Below are 19393 nucleotides of genomic sequence, written 5' to 3' on the forward strand. Positions count from 1 at the left end.
TTTAAAATTCCAATGGTAATCCAATAAAATGATAAAATTGTTTTGTACACATCTTGCCAAGTCTCTCTAAAATTTAGGTTTCAGGAAGATTAGATAGGAATTTGCTAAATCCAAAGGCAAACGTTGCTTGAAAATCAATTGGGAATCATTACACAGTGTCCAGCCTTTTTCACATTTAAGATAAACTGTGTAATGTCCAGAAGTAACAGTAGGTCCTTCATGGAAAATTATTGCAACTGTTACAAAAGTTTTTCCTGAAATTGATAATTGCTGTCCTGTAAACTTCTTTATTAAAGTATCTAATTTTGAACCATCAGCTTTACATCGTTGCATCATTAAAATTACATATTGTCCGTATTCCTTTAAAATTAACGTTGAAAACATTTCAGATTTACACTCACTGCATTCCATGCTATGATTAGCATCTTTAACTAATTTAGCAAAAGTGACTGTTATAAATAAACCTTTCAGAATCAACATTAGAGCCACATATATTGTAACAGTTTTCACAAATATGTTCCCATTTATAAGAGAGACCAAATAAATTTTCAATAGGAACCCCTTCTTCTTCCAGTACCTGAAGAAAAAACATCAAGAATTCCTGTGCGTCTTGCTGTACATTTTGAGAAAACTGTGTTCGTCCTGAACATACATCTAAAAGTTTTCTAATTTCAGTAGCACTTTCTATTTGAGTTTTATCATTACTCAGCTTTTGAAAAAGGAGACTTAACTCAGAACGGAATCTTTTTCCCTGATTTACTATTATCTGCTCTTGCAAACTTTCCAGATAAAATGCAACATTCAGCACTACATTAGCGTAGCAGTTGACACCAGAGCTATTTTCAAAATGACATCCTACACCCTGTTCTTCATTTTCCTTTTTCTTTTTGCTTGCAATTACATCACTCCTCTTTTTTTTCCTCCTCTCTACATCTTCATTACAGATATTCTCATTTCTCCTTTTACGAGAAACTACACGTTTGTCCAACACAGGCTACTGACCTAAATGAGGAGCATAGGTTCTTCTTAATCTATTATACTCCTTTACACAATTTGTATCAGCACTAACTTTTGAGTCATCAAAGTCTATCATGAATAAACCAGATAATGTTTTCACTCGTGACAAAGCTACATAAGCCATACCTTCTTTGAACACAGTTGAACCAATGTTCACAAAAGCACAATCTACAGTCAATCCTTGAGACTTGTGAATAGTTACAGCATATGCTAGCGAAAACGGAAACTGCTTCCTACGTACATATACGTCTTTCACAAGCATGAAACGAACTGAACAACGACAAATGTCTTTAACTTCTTCTATCTGATCAAATTTTATTTTTAAACATTCAATTCCATCTTTTTTCTGATAATTAATAAAACCCACAACTCTTCCCATAGCTCCATTAACTAAACCTTTTTCAACATCCAAATTTCTCCTTAAAAATACTCTACAGTTGATGCAAACATATAGATTTTTTTCTAATCCAGCTGTTTTGGAAATGTTCTTCTCTAGTGAATCCAATTTATTTTTCAGTGTTCCTGTTAATGTGATAGTAATTCTTCCATCCTCAATTTTGTCCACTGCTTCCAATTTCCTGATATCTTCCTTTTCCAATTTTAAAAGCTCCTCATTGAATATTGAGCATTCACGTAGAGTTGGCATTAAGCAGATGACACTTTTCTTTTCTGCAATGTTCTTGTATATCTTCTCTGCAACTATTTCTTCCTTTGGAAATAAATTATGTAGCAGCCGACTCTGTAATGCTTTTTTGCCAACTTCTGTGAGTAGTCCAATTCTGATATCTTTCAGAATACTTCCATATTCTTCATCGTTTGCTTGCCTCATATTAGTAGTTAGTTCCTTGCACTCAAAGAAGGACCAAATGTTTGCATTACCGATGCTTCCCAATGACTTCTTTGTGTCTTCATGTGTCACAGTATTAAACATTGGTTGTCCTTTAACTGGAGTAAGTTGTAGAAGATCCCCAAAAACTATGACATGTTTTCCACCAAATAACACGTCATAGTCTGTCCTTAGAATTTGCTGCATTCTTAAATGCACAAAGGCAAGCATTAAGTTAGATACCATGCTCACCTCATCAATAATGAGAACTTGCATCTTCTTCAATACTCTTGAAACTTCCAAGCATGCTTCTCCAGTTAGCTTGTTGTATTGTATTTTGTTCTCATGCTCCACTGGTAACATTAGCAAGCGATGTAAGGTAATTCCTTTTATGTTATAGGCTGCTAACCCAGGTGGAGCAGTAACCACACAAGACAAAGTAGAATCCGTTTTTTGCTGTAGGTAGCTTCTGATGACTTTTATTAGGAAACTTTTTCCAGTTCCAGCTTGTCCGCTTACATACATCCTGATTGGATGAAATGATGTGCATGAGCACTCTTTTTTTTCATGTAGAAATCCGTGATCAATTTTGTTTCTGATCTCTTCATAAATTTGTTGCTGCTCTTCATTCAGTTGTCTTTCCAAATTTTGTAAGTCTATAAATTCTTCTTGAGCTTGATTCATAGCCGTTTCAACTTCATTCATGGCTATTGATGCTTCATTTTCAACGATTGGTTGTCCTAGGGGATCTTGACTGAGTGTTCCTGAACTTTGGCTGTCTTGAGAACTGTCTCTAGCTACTTCAGCTGCAATTGTAGTTTCCTGTTCAATTTCTTCATTTAACATTTGCAGATAAGTTGTGAATGTACTGCATTGTATGCTGTCTTTGCAAGCATTAAATGAACCTTCATAGCTTTGAAATTCTCCCAGTAGTTCATCCTCTGTACGCCATGGTTTAAACAGCTGTAAAAGAGCCAAGTAGTAAAATTCCTTTTTGTCAGTAGTGTCGCAACTCAGCTTCCTGTGATTTATCAAACTTCCTTTTGTTTGCTTCACCAAACATCCTTCCTCACCAATGACTTTATATTTTCCATTGTTGATGTCTTCTGCGGCTTTCCGTGAATAAATGTAGTTCTGCAGCACTTCATAGAGACACATGTTCTCCAGATGATGACTTCTTTTTGGATAATATGTGTCCAACATGTCTGATTTCAAAATATCTGTACTTTCTGGGTCATTCTCGGCCAAATATTCAATTTCTCCAACAGATTTCAGTACCCGATTTCTCATTGCTGCAAGGCCTAAACTTGCCCAAATTATTCTTCTTGATTTCGAGTAGAGACTTGCAGAAGATAACCTATCTGAACATTCGTAGGATCCAATTTCTCGATGCAATAACATCTTTAAACTGAAACTGTACAGCTTCTTACTGACAGTCTTCTCGTGAGAAATCTCTTCCCACATTTCTTTCAATTCAGTTTTTTCAGATTTAGTAATGTAAGACGTTACATATCGAGCAACAGCAATGGAATTGTCAGCTACATACTGTATATCCATGTTAGCATTCCACATGGATAAAATGACTGGGTTGTAGTCATTTATATTTTTTGATTCTTCTTTTCTTTTTAGGTTGTAGGTATTCTTAGGTGATTTTCTTGTAATAGTATGTCTCACAGATGACATAAAACTGTTTACTCTTCCATTTGAAAGAACAGGTCTAGGAAATCCAAATCGACATTTAGTGTAGTATTTTTCTTTGCTCTTGTATTTCCGTCGACAGTATTTTCCACACCGATGACTTTGGAAACGTAAAACTTGCTCCTTTAACTTTTTCTCTTCTGTGCTTTTTGGTATAGCACATGTTGCATATTCTTCAATGTAAGATAACACTGCTTCATCAGTATGTGTTCCAAACTTTGGGGCATCCTTGATCCACAACAGCATATGAATATGAGGAGCACCTCTTGCCTGGTACTCTTTTCTCCAAAAGAAATCCACTACTTCTCCAAGAGGTGGATTTTTTTATTGCAGATGAAGGACATCATAGCCTCAAATCTATGATTGAAATATCTGCAAACATTAACCGGATCCAATGAGCACAGTTCTCCTGCTGTCTTGTATTCAATGTTTTTAATGTTTGAATTTGCCTCTCGTAGAAAATCCAGTAAATCATCCCAAGCGTACTCGGCACAGCTTAGGGTAAGGAACCATGTTGGTGTTCCTAAATTCCGTAACATGCATTTTAATTCACCATGGCGTCGGTACCAATATTCATTTGTCCCACGCTGACAAGCCATCAGATTGATCAGTTGTGTTTCCAAATGATCATCTCGGTGCTGCACTTTCTCCATAAAATCCTTAGCAGACACATTTTGTAAATTTTACTCCACTTTTTAAAATGTGATTTACTGCATATGATAATGCAGACAAGTCGCTTTCAAATAAAAGATGGAACAAATAAGGAATACTTTGTCGAAATCTGGGATCTTCTGCATATAGTCTTGTAGTCCGATACTCAGAAGCTGGAATCTGTTCTGGACGTTCATCGTATCGTCCTCCTTTTCCTTTAGGAAACAGCTGGGGAAAACATCGAGCTTCCAAGCTCTCCTCCCATACACTCACGGGAGTTCCTTTTGCTTTCTTCATCTGAAACAGATCAATATTGTCTCCCATAGCTTCTTTTGAATGTAGAGGATGTATGCTAAAATGTTCATAAATTTCTTCTTCCTTTGACTTGTCCACTTTTTCAATTTGTCCAGTTGGTGTTTCTGTGTCTTCTTCTAAATCTTTTTCTTCTTCTTCTATATAAATTGATTCATACCATTTGTTATTCCTTTTCAAATACAAATTTGCTCTTTGTACTTTCCGTACATCTACCAGCTCCTGCCAAATCTTCTTATTCTTTGTAGGTACATCATTAACCAGAATAACTAATGGTTCAGTTTCCAAAGTATCTGTATCAATAGTTTCCATATTTTTTTTCAAATCCAAGGGCAAATACACCACTCTACCTTTTAAACCTCTCAGTAAATCTGAAGGAGGTAATTTACCAGTTTTGGGCTCCATACGTACTATGGTCTGGAACGGATGAACACATTGAATAAGTATAGACTCATATGTATTTAATTCAGAAAGTTCGGCAGGAATAACATCCAATTCTAAATTATTATGTACAGCTCTGGTCGGCATTCTATTTTCCTCTAACTGGTTGTAACAGTATTTACAAATACGCTGATCTTCACCCAATTCAAAACAATTTTCTATAAATATATATGTGACAAAATCTTTCCACTTATAATTATCTTCATTTTCACTCTTTCTGTAGAGATCAACATTCCTAGTTTGTTTTCTATAATGAGTTCTGCGGCAACAAATACAAGTAATATTTGGTCTTTCATTAGAGATTTTTTCAAATTTTGTTATGTGATCATTAAATGTCTTACTTACAGAGGGTTCTACATTCTCTTCCACTTCTTCCTCATTTACTGTGTCCTTTTCTGCACTGTTTTGTTCAGGACCAAAGTAACAAAACTGAATTTCATCAACAACCTTCTCTACATCTGATACCGATCCACGGAACAGAGCCCTATTCAATTCATCTAACTTTATTGCTGGACTTTTAGCAAAATACAACCGTCTCACAAACTTTCTCATTTCAGTATGATGAACAGCCAGCATCCTAAAATGATGGAAAACACTATTACACACTTTTCTAGATAGACAAGCCAGAGAATGACCCTGCAAACCAGTATTCTCTCTCACTCTGCATGGATATAGACTTTGAAGCACCTTAATCTTCTGTTTTACACTTTTTTTTACTATATTCTCTTAGAAACTCACGAAATTTATCAATAGATTCCTGATGCACAGTGCAAATACTACTACAATTCCAAGTGTACACTGGGGCTTTAGGACGTCTCCCCATAGCCTCATACGCCATCACTTGTACCTCATCTCTTGGAACCATTATCTCCTTCTCCATTATGCAACCATTTTTCACTTCATAAGCACGACCTCTGGTGTCAACTGCATGCAGCAAACTATTACTTTGAAAATAACTCTCTTCATTAAAAAAAGGTTCACTACTTGAACTATGCATCCATTTTCCTAAAAACACTTTACAAAAGTTTGTTCTGTTCACTACTCTTTTCCTTTTGCTTTGTGATTTCAGTACATTAACCATTTTATCTAATGTACGCATCCTATTCAAAATTAAAATGAATAGTTTCCTTTTTAATTCTAATGCCTTTGCTGCAATGGCTTCAATTTCTTTTTTTCTCTTGTAATATTTTGCCTTTTGCTTATATTTCTTCACATCCTTTATCAAATTGGACATAACTCTTCTCTGAAACATTTTTCTACGTATCTCTTTAAACGCTGTTTTTCTGTTTAAGTTAATCTTTGTTGTTGCAGAAGGTATATTTGCATTAACTAAATTCTCAATTTTTTCCTGTTTTTTTCTATTGAAAACATTCTTTCCAGTACAGACATTTTGTACATTTTTCCTTTTTTTGAAGATGTTCTTTAAAAAATCTTTTGTCTGCTTACCAGAAGACTTGTTCTTTTTCCCAACATGAGCATCTCCAACTAACTTAGGTCCTCCAGTTGTCTTCAAATATAGGTTTTTTTTGTGGTCTTTCTTTAGTCTGGATTTTGTAGGCATCTTAAATTTTGTTCACTGCTCTTCAGCAATACCTGAAAAAAACTAAAAAAAAAATTATTTATTTTATTTAAATATATTACTACATTTTTTATGATCTTTTCAAATCTTAAAATACTATGTACCCCTTTCCTACAAGTGAAAATCACAATAACACCATCACAAATTAAATATCTAAAAACAATTCCTGTGTGCACACAGAGTCATGGTTTGAAATTAGGCAGAAAACGAAATTTCTTTGCCAATTGCAAAGCATACTTTCTACTACTTTTTTGGCAAGTGATAAGTACTTTTACAGTCTGACACATTTTAAATCCACTTTTCAGATTCTGAAAACATCACATGTCCAAACTGCTTTTTCAGACCAGCACCATGTGTAACCTGGGTGACTGACTACACTCCAGCAAGGGCAACCAGCCTTAGTGTTGCTGAATGTATTTGCATTACTGACTGAAACCTCAAACCCCACTCGGTTGTGAATACTGTGCATGATTCCACAGGATAAGCAGCTGGGTGTGTGCTAAGAGTCTGCTTCTGCATACAAAAAAATGGCTCCCCCTTTCTATCTAATGCAAATGTAAAATCACCAGAGCAATACGCAATAAATCTCTGCCTGTAATTCCTATTTGCACACAGAGTCATGTTTTCACATTAGTCACAAAACGAAATTTCTTTGCCAATTTGAAAGCACACTTACTACTCTTTTTTTTGGCAAGTGATAAACACTTTTACAGACTGACACATTATGAATCCACTTTTCAGATTCTGATAAAAGCACATGTCCAAACTGCTTTTTTCAGACTAGCACCATGTGTAACCTGGGTGACTGACTACACTCCAGCAAAGGCAACCAGCCTTAGTGATGCTGAATGTATTTGCATTACTGACTGAAACCTCAAACCTCACTCGGTTGTGAATACTGTGCATGATTCCACAGGATAAGCAGCTGGGTGTGTGCTAAGAGTCTGCTTCTGCATAAAAAAAATGGCTCCCCCTTTCCATCTAATGCAAATGTAAAATCACCAGAGCAATACGCAATAAATCTCTGCCTGTAATTCCTATTTGCACACAGAGTCATGTTTTCACATTAGTCACAAAACAAAATTTCTTTGCCAATTTGAAAGCACACTTACTACTCTTTTTTTGGGCAAGTGATAAACACTTTTACAGACTGACACATTATGAATCCACTTTTCAGATTCTGATAAAAGCACATGTCCAAACTGCTTTTTTCAGACCAGCACCATGTGTAACCTGGGTGACTGACTACACTCCAGCAAGGGCAACCAGCCTTAGTGTTGCTGAATGTATTTGCATTACTGACTGAAACCTCAAACCCCACTCGGTTGTGAATACTGTGCATGATTCCACAGGATAAGCAGCTGGGTGTGTGCTAAGAGTCTGCTTCTGCATACAAAAAAATGGCTCCCCCTTTCCATCTAATGCAAATGTAAAATCACCAGACCAATACGCAATAAATCTCTGCCTGTAATTCCTATTTGCACACAGAGTCATGTTTTCACATTAGTCACAAAACAAAATTTCTTTGCCAATTTGAAAGCACACTTACTACTCTTTTTTTTGGCAAGTGATAAACACTTTTACAGACTGACACATTATGAATCCACTTTTCAGATTCTGATATAAGCACATGTCCAAACTGCTTTTTGCAGACCAGCACCATGTGTAACCTGGGTGACTGACTACACTTCAGCAAGGGCAACCAGCCTTAGTGATGCTGAATGTATTTGCATTACTGAGTGAAACCTCAAACCCCACTCGGTTGTGAATACTGTGCATGATTCCACAAGATAAGCAGCTGGCTGTGTGCTAAGAGTCTGCTTCTGCATACAAAAAAATGGCTCCCCCTTTCCATCTAATGCAAATGTAAAATCACCAGAGCAATACGCAATAAATCTCTGCCTGTAATTCCTATTTGCACACAGAGTCATGTTTTCACATTAGTCACAAAATGAAATTTCTTTGCCAATTTGAAAGCACACTTACTACTCTTTTTTTTTGGCAAGTGATAAACACTTTTACAGACTGACACATTATGAATCCACTTTTCAGATTCTGATAAAAGCACATGTCCAAACTGCTTTTTTCAGACCAGCACCATGTGTAACCTGGGTGACTGACTACACTCCAGCAAGGGCAACCAGCCTTAGTGATGCTGAATGTATTTGCATTACTGACTGAAACCTCAAACCCCACTCGGTTGTAAATACTGTGCATGATTCCACAGGATAAGCAGCTGGCTGTGTGCTAAGAGTCTGCTTCTGCATACAAAAAAATGGCTCCCCCTTTACATCTAATGCAAATGTAAAATCACCAGAGCAATACGCAATAAATCTCTGCCTGTAATTCCTATTTGCACACAGAGTCATGTTTTCACTATAGTCACAAAACGAAATTTCTTTGCCAATTTGAAAGCACACTTACTACTCTTTTTTTTGGCAAGTGATAAACACTTTTACAGACTGACACATTATGAATCCACTTTTCAGATTCTGATAAAAGCACATGTCCAAACTGCTTTTTTCAGACCAGCACCATGTGTAACCTGGGTGACTGACTACACTCCAGCAAGGGCAACCAGCCTTAGTGATGCTGAATGTATTTGCATTACTGACTGAAACCTCAAACCCCACTCGGTTGTAAATACTGTGCATGATTCCACAGGATAAGCAGCTGGCTGTGTGCTAAGAGTCTGCTTCTGCATACAAAAAACCTCCCCCTTTACATCTAATGCAAATGTAAAATCACCAGAGCAATACGCAATAAATCTCTGCCTGTAATCCCTATTTGCACACAGAGTCATGTTTTCACAATAGTCACAAAACGAAATTTCTTTGCCAATTTGAAAGCACACTTACTACTCTTTTTTTTGGCAAGTGATAAACACTTTTACAGACTGACACATTATGAATCCACTTTTCAGATTCTGATAAAAGCACATGTCCAAACTGCTTTTTTCAGACCAGCACCATGTGTAACCTGGGTGACTGACTACACTCCAGCAAGGGCAACCAGCCTTAGTGATGCTGAATGTATTTGCATTACTGAGTGAAACCTCAAACCCCACTCGGTTGTGAATACTGTGCATGATTCCACAAGATAAGCAGCTGGCTGTGTGCTAAGAGTCTGCTTCTGCATACAAAAAAATGGCTCACCCTTTCCATCTAATGCAAATGTAAAATCACCAGAGCAATACGCAATAAATCTCTGCCTGTAATTCCTATTTGCACACAGAGTCATGTTTTCACATTAGTCACAAAACGAAATTTCTTTGCCAATTTGAAAGCACACTTACTACTCTTTTTTTTTGGCAAGTGATAAACACTTTTACAGACTGACACATGATGAATCCACTTTTCAGATTCTGATAAAAGCACATGTCCAAACTGCTTTTTTCAGACCAGCATCATGTGTAACCTGGGTGACTGACTACACTCCAGCAAGGGCAACCAGCCTTAGTGATGCTGAATGTATTTGCATTACTGACTGAAACCTCAAACCCCACTCGGTTGTAAATACTGTGCATGATTCCACAGGATAAGCAGCTGGCTGTGTGCTAAGAGTCTGCTTCTGCATACAAAAAAATGGCTCCCCCTTTACATCTAATGCAAATGTAAAATCACCAGAGCAATACGCAATAAATCTCTGCCTGTAATTCCTATTTGCACACAGAGTCATGTTTTCACAATAGTCACAAAACGAAATTTCTTTGCCAATTTGAAAGCACACTTACTACTCTTTTTTTTGGCAAGTGATAAACAATTTTACAGACTGACACATTTTGAATCCACTTTTCAGATTCTGATAAAAGCACATGTCCAAACTGCTTTTTTCAGACCAGCACCATGTGTAACCTGGGTGACTGACTACACTCCAGCAAGGGCAACCAGCCTTAGTGATGCTGAATGTATTTGCATTACTGACTGAAACCTCAAACCCCACTCGGTTGTAAATACTGTGCATGATTCCACAGGATAAGCAGCTGGCTGTGTGCTAAGAGTCTGCTTCTGCATACAAAAAAACCTCCCCCTTTACATCTAATGCAAATGTAAAATCACCAGAGCAATACGCAATAAATCTCTGCCTGTAATTCCTATTTGCACACAGAGTCATGTTTTCACAATAGTCACAAAACGAAATTTCTTTGCCAATTTGAAAGCACACTTACTACTCTTTTTTTTGGCAAGTGATAAACACTTTTACAGACTGACACATTATGAATCCACTTTTCAGATTCTGATAAAAGCACATGTCCAAACTGCTTTTTTCAGACCAGCACCATGTGTAACCTGGGTGACTGACTACACTCCAGCAAGGGCAACCAGCCTTAGTGATGCTGAATGTATTTGCATTACTGAGTGAAAACTCAAACCCCACTCGGTTGTGAATACTGTGCATGATTCCACAAGATAAGCAGCTTGCTGTGTGCTAAGAATCTGCTTCTGCATACAAAAAAATGGCTCCCCCTTTCCATCTAATGCAAATGTAAAATCACCAGAGCAATACGCAATAAATCTCTGCCTGTAATTCCTATTTGCACACAGAGTCATGTTTTCACATTAGTCACAAAACGAAATTTCTTTGCCAATTTGAAAGCACACTTACTACTCTTTTTTTTGGCAAGTGATAAACACTTTTACAGACTGACACATTATGAATCCACTTTTCAGATTCTGATAAAAGCACATGTCCAAACTGCTTTTTTCAGACCAGCACCATGTGTAACCTGGGTGACTGACTACACTCCAGCAAGGGCAACCAGCCTCACTGATGCTGAATGTATTTGCATTACTGAGTGCAACCTCAAACCCTTAAAGTATTCCTTATTTTTACCAGTACACCTTAAATTTTCGTGAAAACTTAGTCCATATTATTTTACATGTTCCTCACATTTAAATTTCTCCCAAAACAGAAAATAATAAACACAACTTCAACAAAAGGAATTCCAATTCTATTATTCATTTCTTAATTTACCATATACATCCCCTCTCAAACTCTAAACTCACCTTTAAAATTAGTTAGTTGTGAAAGAAATGTGGCACTCAAACAGCAGATTATCAGAGCCAGGATCTCTCTTCTGTACACCTCTCTCCTCTAAGCAGAACCAGATAATGGCAAACTTTCCCTCTCTTTTTCCACACATATACATGTTAATTTCAAATCTCAGTGCTTCCCCCTTTTTTTCAAATGTAATCACACATTTCTATTGGTTGAAAACCAACCCTTTTCCAAAAGTACCCTTCCCCCAACTTGACTTCTGCCTAGTACCCTTCCCCCAACTTGACTTCTGCCTGCTACCATAGCAACAGCTCTTGAAACACTGCGGTGTAGAGTCAGGTCAGAAGTTCACCAAACAATGTTTCATTTCCAAAGAGCAGGAGTGCTTGACTTTTCAAACCTAACAGCAAATCCATAGTACTGTTCTTTGGTAACACATTTTTCTGTAGCAATACAAAACATGCTTCTATAAATTTACACATACAGCCTAGTTTTTATTCTAGAATGGTATGAAACAGCCAATCAGTTTAAAAAAAAAATATATATATATGTATGCCTCCATTTCCAAACTGTCTTTCATTTCTTTTTACCATTCTACTGAATTACACCTCCTGAGTGCATCCAGTTCTCCTTTGAAGATGTTCACAGTGTGGATTGTAGGGCACAGCTATGTCTTCTGGAGTGAAAAGTATGCAGAGAAAACAGATATGGTGAGAGACCTTGCTTTACCAAATGTAGACATTAAATGGATTGGTCAGAGAGGGTTAAAGTGGCACCAATTGATGCCATTGGTGAAATCCTTCATGCAAATCCAACACCCTGACCTCATAATAGTGCACTGTGGTGGCAATGACCTAGGCACTTTGACTGGGGTAGGTCTGGAAATGCTTATGAAGGAGACCTTTGCACAACTGTTTTCACTTTTCCCTAAAACTGCCTTTGTGTTTTCTAACATATGCCAAAGGCAAAAATGGAACTGGTCCAATCATTTCTGTCCACAGATTGACAAAGCAAGAAAGCACGTCAACAAATCTGTTTCTGCTTTCCTCCGAGACTATGGTATGGGTTCCATTTACCACAACAACTTGCGTTACGACATGCAAGACATTTATAGAGGAGATGGTGTACACTTCACTGATGAAGGGAACAGAGTCTTCCTCTTGAACCTTAGACTCTGCATCGGTACTTACTTGTAGGTACCACTAAAAAATCACTTCATAAACACAACGGCTCTTTTTAGAGCCCCCTAATATCTAAACACTTAAATCTGAATTTTATTTCTTTTTTTATTTTTTTTTCCTACCGTACGCGTACGGTAAGCTCACCGTAAGCTTACCGTACGCGTACCCCGCGATTTTTTTTTAAATTAATAAATGTTTTTTTTGTACTTTTCTGTCCTTCTTTGACCCCCTTTCAAATGTTAGGGGGTCTGGAACTCTCCTCCTTGCCCCCTTTTCTAGTTATCACCCTTTTTTTTCTGTGTGAAACACACAAAATGGCGGCCGCCGCTTCCTGGTTTCGACCGATTCGAATGTTTACTAAGATCTGACAGCCAATCAGAATCGCGCTCGCGCACGTCACCGTACGCGTACGGTAAGCTTACCGTAAGCGCACGGTAAGCGCACCGTAAGCTGCCACAGATATATATATTGATTTAAATGCTATTTTCTCAGGAACTACTGAACAGATTTACACCAGACCTACAAAAGGCACTTCCTTGACCTGAGAACTACCTCTCTGCCAAATTTCAAGTAACTCTGTTCAGCCGTTCGGGCTGTAGCTGTGTCTAAAGGTCCTATGGAAAAATGCATGGGAAAAATGCGTTTTGGGACCCCCTTTTATCTCAGCCCCCGCTTGACGAATCCCCCCGAGACTTTCAGGGTAGGAGCGGAGCGTAGCGCCCCACCTATTTTGAAAAATTTGCGAGGATTCGTCAACCGGCGCCAAAGTTATTCAAAATAGAATGTTGCGGTTTTCCTATGGAAACAGGGTCCTAACTATAACTACCTACTGGCGACCGCCAGTAGGTAATATATATATATATATATATATATATATATATATATATATATATATATATATATATATATATATATATATATATATATATATATATCTCAGCCGCTATATGTGCAGGTAGCAGGGTGGAGCGGTGGGGCAAGGTAAGGGAGGATTACGAGGGGTAATGCCGGGGGGAAATTAATTAATTATTGAATTTTCCCTTGACATGGCCCCTCGAAATCCCTCCTTACGCATATCACTGAAAAAACCATAGGTTTTACAGAAAGTTATAGTTAGCAAGACATTTCACTCATACAAAACTGGTGAAATTCCCCCGTTATAGTTAATTCAGCTAACTATAACTAGTGCCCCCACAATGCACTGCTGATGATGTCACATATTACATCACTCATGACATAGTCAGTGACATCACTGATGACATCACTGATGACATCTCAAATGACATCACTGATGACATCATCCATGTGATAAATTGATACAACTTCTCACACCCTAATATAACCTTTGATACACCCACTCTAAATTACAGACATTCTCAAACCCATAAGCACTCCAACAGCAATAACTACATACACACTCACTGATTCTTAGGTTTACACACACATCCACTCACTCACCCGTAGAGTCACTCATACTTATGGTCACTCAGTACAGGACTATCATATGTACTCATACACCTATATAAACACTCACACACCACCACTTACCATAGAGGTACTCACACACCTAGTCAGTCATGCAAATAATTAATCACACTGCCATTTACTCACCTATACAGTTATACACACACCAGCTAAATCACTCATACAAATACTAGCACATTCTTACGCTCTTATACAATCACTGATACAAGCACACAGTCATCCATATATCCACTCTCAGAATCACACACTCTCACTTATAGCCATTTATATACTCCAACACACATATATACTGCCTTTCACATATGTAGTTACTCACACATGTACCACTGAGATATACATTCACTAACTAACACACCCATACACACACTCACCCAACCAGACAGTCATCACAGATGCACTCTTGAAACCATGCACCCAGTGAATCACCCACTCACACATCTATGCACAGAGTCACACACACACCCCACCCACATAAACACTCAGGCACCCATACAGATACTCAGACAACCAATCAATAACACATATAGACACTCTTGTAGCTATTCACAAACCCATATAGCCGGTTACACACCAACAGACAGACGGATACAGACATTCACTGTTTGTATGCGTTGAAGACAGCATATGTGCAGGACTGTATGGGTGGATTAGTGTGTGTATGGGTGTGATAATGAGTGAATGACTGTCTCAATAGTGTCTTTATGAGTAACTACACATGTTTTAAACTAGTATATGTGACTATTGGTGTATATAAGTGAGTATATGTGAGAGTGAGTAATTGGAAGAGTTACTGTATGAATAAGTATGTGTTTCTATAAGTGATTGTTTAAAAGACTAAGTATGTGTAAGTTTCTGTAGGCGTAAGTGTGGTGGTGTGTGTATAACTGTATATGCAAGTAAATGGATGTTTGATTCTTTATTAGCATAAGTGACTATGTTTGTGAGTAACTCCATGGATGAGTGGTGGTGTGTAACAGGATGTATAAGTGTATGAGTACTTATGATGAGTGAGTACATGTATGAGTGACTGTATAGGACAGTTGATGAATGAGTGGATGTGTATGTGGATTTTAGAATTACTGAATAGGTTGTTGTAACTGGTATTGGTATGTCCATTGTTTTGAAAATTTTAGTTTCAATTTTTGAATGTGTGTATCAAAGGTTATATTAGGGTGAGAGGAGGTCTTCTACTCTATCACAATGATTATGTCATCAGTGATGTCATGAGTGATGTCATTTGAGATGTCATCAGTGATGTCATGAGTGATGTCACTGACAATGTCATGAGTGATGTAATATGTGACGTCATCAGCAGTGCATTGCAGGCGCGCAAGTTATAGTTAACTGAACTAACTATAACGGGGGAATTTCAATGGTTTTGTACGAGTGAAATGTCCAGCTAACTATAACGCCCCTGAAACCTATGGTTTTTTCAGTGAATTTCTAAGGTTTTTTAAATGCTAAATCCTAACTATAACGTACCTGAAACCTATGGTTTTTTCAGTGAATTTCAAAGGTCTTTTAAATGCTAATTTCTAACTATGCCTACAGAGATAGGACATGTGAAGAAAGAAGAAAAAACGCACAGAAAGAAAAAAAAAATGCAGAAAGAAGCAACAGAAGTCCTCAAAGAAGAAGAAAAGTGCAGGAAGAAGAAAAACATGCAGAAAGAACAAACAGAAGAGCAGAAAGAAGCCTTGTTGCAAAATCATCCTGTACCCTCAACTTTTTCAGACGGATACTGGTGGTAACTGAGTCTGACTAACCAGTCCTAGAGACAGTGCTATGTTAAAAGACACTTAGAATACAGTGAAAACACCTACATACACTAGGGAACACTATGCATCGGGGTCCCCCCTGTGATTAGCATGACCTCCTCTGTAAGCCCCTAGTATATAATAGGGCTGGGGAATTAAAACTACCTCTTAAAAAGCGCCACAGGGCATGTTTGCACACATCACCTCAGGCCCCATCCCCTCGCTTCACCACTGTGCAAACATGCTCTGTGGCCGTTTTAAGTTGGGAGATTAAGTCCCCTTGAATCCTGAGGGTCCCTAGGGTCCAACTAGCCCACTAGGTACCTCCAGTAAGCGCCACATAGCTGTGTTGCAGAGAAGTGTAAAAAGGGGCACGACCTAGTCCGCCTCTCTGCAATGCAGCGCAGTGGCGCTTACTGGAAGCGCCTGGTGGGCTAGTAGGCCTACAGGGACCCTCAGGACTGAAGGTGAATTATTTCCCCAACTTAAAACATGCCACAGGGCGTGTTTGCACACGTCACCTCAGGCCCCGTCCCCCTCCTTCACCACTGTAAACGCACCCTGTGGCCGTTCTAAGTTGAGAATTAAGTCCCGTTGAATCCTAAGGGTCCCTAGGGTCAAACTAGCCCACTAGGTACCTCCAGTAAGTGCCACAGAGCTGCGTTGCAGAGAGGTGTAAAAAGGGGTGTGGCCTCAGAACACCTGTCTGCAACACAGCTCCCTGGCGCATACTGGAGATACCTGTTGGGCTAGTTGTCCCTCAGGACCCTCAGTATTGAAGGCAAATTAATACCCCAACTTACAACTCGCCAGGGGGTGTGTTTGCACAATGGTGAAGGAAGGGGGTGTGGCCTGAGGTGACATGTCTGCAAACACGCCCTGTGGCACGTTTTAAGTTGGAGAATTCATTCCTCCTCAATCCTGAGGCACCAGAGAGCTGCGTTGCAGAGTGGTGTTCAGAGGCCATACCCCTTTTTACAACACTCTGAAACGCAGCTCCGTGGCGCTTACTGGTCTTACCTGGTGGGCTAGTTGGCCCCCAGGGACCCTCAGGATTGAAGAGGAATTAATTCCTCAACTTAAAACGCGCCACAAGGCGTGTTTGCACACACGTCACCTCAGGCAACGCCCCTCCCTTCACCACTGTGCAAATGCGCCCGTGGCACGTTTTAAGTTGGGGGGTTAACTCCCCTTGAATCCGGAGGGTCCCTGAGGTGCAACTAGCCCACCAGCTACCTCCATTAAGCGCCACAGAGCTGTGTTGCAGAGAGGTGTAAAAAGGGGTGTGGCCTCAGAACACCTCTCTGCAACGCAGCCCCCTGGCACATACTGGAGGTTCCTGGTGGGCTAGTTGGCCCCCAGGGACCCTCAGTATTCAAGGGGAATTCATTCCCCATCTGCAAACACACCAGGTAATTTATTAGCCCTGGAGACCCCATCCCCCAGGGCCTGCCCCCTAATTAAAAAAAAAAAATACCCTGGGGCATGGCCTTTTTTTTATTCTTTAGGAGGGGGATGCGTTGCACCCCTCCTCAGGCCACTTATGGCCCGGGGACCCCAACCCCGGGGCCGGCCTTTGTTATTTATTTATTTTTTTAAATACAATTTTGGGGAGGGGGCACCCCGGGCCACTGCAGGAGCCGGCCCTGGGGGGTGGCGGTCCCCAGGGCCATGACAAGGCTCCAGGAGGGGGGCCGCATGGCCCCCCTCTGACAATTTACAAAGCCCCAGGGGGTGGTGGTCCCCGGGGCTGGGGGGTCCATCACAGACCCCCACATTTTAATATTTAGAGCCCCGGGGAGGTGGCTTGAGCCTCCCACACAGGTTATTGTTTTTTTTTTTAAAAGAGCTGGTCCCCGGAGCTGTGGGGGGCAGTGTGCCCCTCCACAATAACAATTAAGTAGAGCCCCAGGGGGTAGCGGTCCCAGGGGCTTGGGGGGGCCTTAGAGGCCCCCCAACATTAAACTAAGATGCCCCGGGAGTGGCGGTCCCCGGGGCTGCGGGGGGCAGTGTGCCCCCCCTCAATCACAATTAAGCAGAGCCCTGGGGGTGGTGGTCCCCAGGGCCTGGGGGCCCCTCTGGGCTTCCAATTACATAAAAATATTGCCCCTGGACTTAGCCCCCCGGGGGCTAAATAGTATCGAAGCTCTGGAGCACGCAATTCATTTTTTTTTTTTCGCGGCTGGATCCGTGGATCCTCCGCGGATGTTACCATTTTATTAAAAAAATAATAATAATTTTTGGGCCTGGGGGTCCTTGTGGGACTCCCTAAGCAGGCCTAGGGGGTCAGGGTGTTTCTACCCAGCGCCCTTTTTGCGTTTTGCGCACTTGTATGACTGATTTCTTGTGCCTCGGTTCTACTGAGGCACAAGATGGCTGCCAACACTTCCTGGTTTGGAGTGTTGACAGCCAATTAGCATACAGCTCGTGATCGGGAGGGTGCGCGGATCCTCCGCGGCCATAGATATATATGTGTTTTTATTTTTTATTTTCTCAGCAACTACTGAACGGATTTACACCATTTAACATAAAGGGTTCTTTCTGAACCAAGAACTACCTCTTTGCCAAATTTGGTGTAAATCCGTTCAGCAGTTTGGTCTGTAGCCTTGTCTAAAGTTTGCTATGGAAAATTGCATGGGGAAAACACGTTTTGGGACACCCTTTTTTCTCCCCTGCTTGCCGAATCACCCCGAAACTTTCAGGATAGGAGCGGATCAGAGCGCCCCTCGAGTGTTTAAAATTTCGCGAAGATTCATAAACCGGCACCAAAGTTATTGGAAATAGAATGTTGTGAATTTCCTACGGAAAATAGGTCCTAACTATAACTATCTACTGGTGACCGCCAGTAGATTTTATATATATATATGTATATATATATATAGGGGCTAAAACATTATAAATTGCAGCATTGTAATTGTGGTGTGTCGATACCTAGGCTACACCTTCGAAAAAGGTCAAAGTGTGGCCGAAACGCGTCAGGATTGCCTGGAGACATATTATCAAATAAAAGAATTTACTTTCACCACTGGAGTGCGGCTCGTTTCTTTCCGTAAGGAGAGAGTTGGAGGATGTTTTTGCAGCTTGGTTCTGCCGCGAGCGACGCACCACCAGCAAGTGCGCCATGGCTGCCCGAAACTGAACCGGTTGTTCTGCTCGTGAGAACGAATAGGGTTCAGCAGTGCGCCGCCGAGGACTGGCCTCGGCATGGTACTCCAGCAACCTCGAGAATAGGATTGCAAGAGAGCAGTGGTGAGTGAAAATGGGATATTTGAATATGGACACAATAAACAAAGAAGAAACAAAGAATGTACGTGCATCACCCACTGGAGGGTTTGAAAAAACGTTGTCACACACTACAAGTCCCAGCATGCTGTTCAAATGCTCCATTGGGGCGGTCACTAGGGGCTAAAACATTATAAATTGCAGCATTGTAATTGTGGTGTGTCGA

This window comes from Triturus cristatus, chromosome 2_1 (genome assembly GCF_964204655.1).
Source record: "Triturus cristatus chromosome 2_1, aTriCri1.1, whole genome shotgun sequence".
Classification (NCBI taxonomy): domain Eukaryota; kingdom Metazoa; phylum Chordata; class Amphibia; order Caudata; family Salamandridae; genus Triturus; species Triturus cristatus.